The sequence below is a fragment of the Oncorhynchus clarkii genome, unplaced genomic scaffold (genome assembly GCF_045791955.1).
Source record: "Oncorhynchus clarkii lewisi isolate Uvic-CL-2024 unplaced genomic scaffold, UVic_Ocla_1.0 unplaced_contig_5680_pilon_pilon, whole genome shotgun sequence".
Classification (NCBI taxonomy): Eukaryota; Metazoa; Chordata; class Actinopteri; order Salmoniformes; family Salmonidae; genus Oncorhynchus; species Oncorhynchus clarkii.
Window position 1 is genome coordinate 192,501 of NW_027260990.1, and position 2,500 is coordinate 195,000.

At 46.0% G+C, this 2,500-nt stretch overlaps 1 protein-coding gene across 1 annotated transcript in view; it reads right to left on the minus strand.

Annotated features, from left to right (window-relative positions):
* The window catches only part of LOC139402822 (protocadherin-7-like), a 79,102-nt gene that overhangs the window by 14,334 nt on the left and 62,268 nt on the right, over positions 1 to 2,500 (minus strand). The window lies entirely within an intron of this gene.

Consider the following 2,500-nt stretch of genomic DNA (forward strand, 5'->3'; position numbering starts at 1 on the left):
TTGAGGGTGTTTAGGGTGTTGTTGTTTGAGGGTGTTGAGGGTGTTTAGGGTGTTTAGGGTGTTGAGGGTGTTTAGGGTGTTTAGGGTGTTTAGGGTGTTGAGGGTGTTGAGGTTGTTTAGGGTGTTTACAGTTGTTTAGGGTGTTTACGGTGTTGAGGGTGTTGTTGTTTGAGGGTGTTGAGGGTGTTTGAGGGTGTTGAGGGTGTTTAGGGTGTTTAGGGTGTTCAGGGTGTTTAGGGTGTTGTTGTTTGAGGGTGTTGAGGGTGTTTAGGGTGTTGAGGGTGTTGTTGTTTGAGGGTGTTGAGGGTGTTTAGGGTGTTTAGGGTGTTTAGGGTGTTTAGGGTGTTTAGGGTGTTTAGGGTGTTGAGGGTGTTGAGGGTGTTGAGGTTGTTTAGGGTGTTTACAGTTGTTTAGGTTGTTTACGGTATTGAGGGTGTTGTTGTTTGAGGGTGTTGAGGGTGTTTGAGGGTGTTGAGGGTGTTTAGGGTGTTTAGGGTGTTGAGGGTGTTGTTGTTTGAGGGTGTTGAGGGTGTTTAGGGTGTTGAGGGTGTTTAGGGTGTTTAGGGTGTTGTTGTTTGAGGGTGTTTAGGGTGTTGAGGGTGTTTAGGGTGTTGTTGTTTGAGGGTGTTGAGGGTGTTTATGGTGTTGAGGGTGTTTATGGTGTTGAGGGTGTTTATGGTGTTGAGGGTGTTGTTGTTTGAGGGTGTTTAGGGTGTTTAGGGTGTTGTTGTTTGAGGGTGTTGAGGGTGTTTAGGGTGTTTAGGGTGTTGTTGTTTGAGGGTGTTGAGGGTGTTTAGGGTGTTTAGGGTGTTGTTGTTTGAGGGTGTTGAGGGTGTTTAGGGTGTTTAGGGTGTTTAGGGTGTTGTTGTTTGAGGGTGTTGAGGGTGTTGAGGGTGTTTACGGTTGTTTATGGTGTTGAAGGTGTTGAGGGTGTTTAGGGTGTTTAGGGTGTTGTTGTTTGAGGGTGTTTAGGGTGTTTAGGGTGTTTAGGGTGTTTAGGGTGTTTAGGGTGTTGTTGTTTGAGGGTGTTGAGGGTGTTGAGGGTGTTTAGGGTGTTTAGGGTGTTTAGGGTGTTGTTGTTTGAGGGTGTTGAGGGTGTTGTTGTTTGAGGGTGTTGAGGGTGTTGAGGGTGTTTAGGGTGTTTAGGGTGTTTAGGGTGTTTAGGGTGTTGAGGGTGTTGTTGTTTGAGGGTGTTGAGGGTGTTTAGGGTGTTGAGGGTGTTGTTGTTTGAGGGTGTTGAGGGTGTTTAGGGTGTTTAGGGTGTTGAGGGTGTTGAGGGTGTTTAGGGTGTTTAGGGTGTTTAGGGTGTTGAGGGTGTTGAGGGTGTTGAGGGTGTTTAGGGTGTTGAGGGTGTTGAGGGTGTTTAGGGTGTTTAGGGTGTTCAGGGTGTTTAGGGTGTTGTTGTTTGAGGGTGTTGAGGGTGTTTAGGGTGTTGTTGTTTGAGGGTGTTGAGGGTGTTTAGGGTGTTTAGGGTGTTGAGGGTGTTTAGGGTGTTTAGGGTGTTTAGGGTGTTGAGGGTGTTGAGGTTGTTTAGGGTGTTTACAGTTGTTTAGGGTGTTTACGGTGTTGAGGGTGTTGTTGTTTGAGGGTGTTGAGGGTGTTTGAGGGTGTTGAGGGTGTTTAGGGTGTTTAGGGTGTTCAGGGTGTTTAGGGTGTTGTTGTTTGAGGGTGTTGAGGGTGTTTAGGGTGTTGAGGGTGTTGTTGTTTGAGGGTGTTGAGGGTGTTTAGGGTGTTTAGGGTGTTTAGGGTGTTTAGGGTGTTTAGGGTGTTGAGGGTGTTGAGGGTGTTGAGGTTGTTTAGGGTGTTTACAGTTGTTTAGGGTGTTTACGGTATTGAGGGTGTTGTTGTTTGAGGGTGTTGAGGGTGTTTGAGGGTGTTGAGGGTGTTTAGGGTGTTTAGGGTGTTTAGGGTGTTGAGGGTGTTGTTGTTTGAGGGTGTTGAGGGTGTTTAGGGTGTTGAGGGTGTTTAGGGTGTTTAGGGTGTTGTTGTTTGAGGGTGTTTAGGGTGTTGAGGGTGTTTAGGGTGTTGTTGTTTGAGGGTGTTTAGGGTGTTTAGGGTGTTTAGGGTGTTTATGGTGTTGAGGGTGTTGTTGTTTGAGGGTGTTGAGGGTGTTGTTGTTTGAGGGTGTTGAGGGTGTTTAGGGTGTTTAGGGTGTTGAGGGTGTTTAGGGTGTTTATGGTGTTGAGGGTGTTTAGGGTGTTTAGGGTGTTTAGGGTGTTTAGGGTGTTGTTGTTTGAGGGTGTTTAGGGTGTTTAGGGTGTTGAGGGTGTTTAGGGTGTTTAGGGTGTTTAGGGTGTTTAGGGTGTTGTTGTTTGAGGGTGTTTAGGGTGTTTAGGGTGTTTAGGGTGTTTAGGGTGTATTGAATAAGTTTGTTTTTCTCTTTGATGTCTTTGTAGTATATTGACATGTATGTTGGTTGTGTTGTTGTTCTGAAAATGTGTGTGTGTGGTGTTTTATAGCATGAGTGTGTTGTTCTATAGTGTGTGTGTCGTTCTATAGT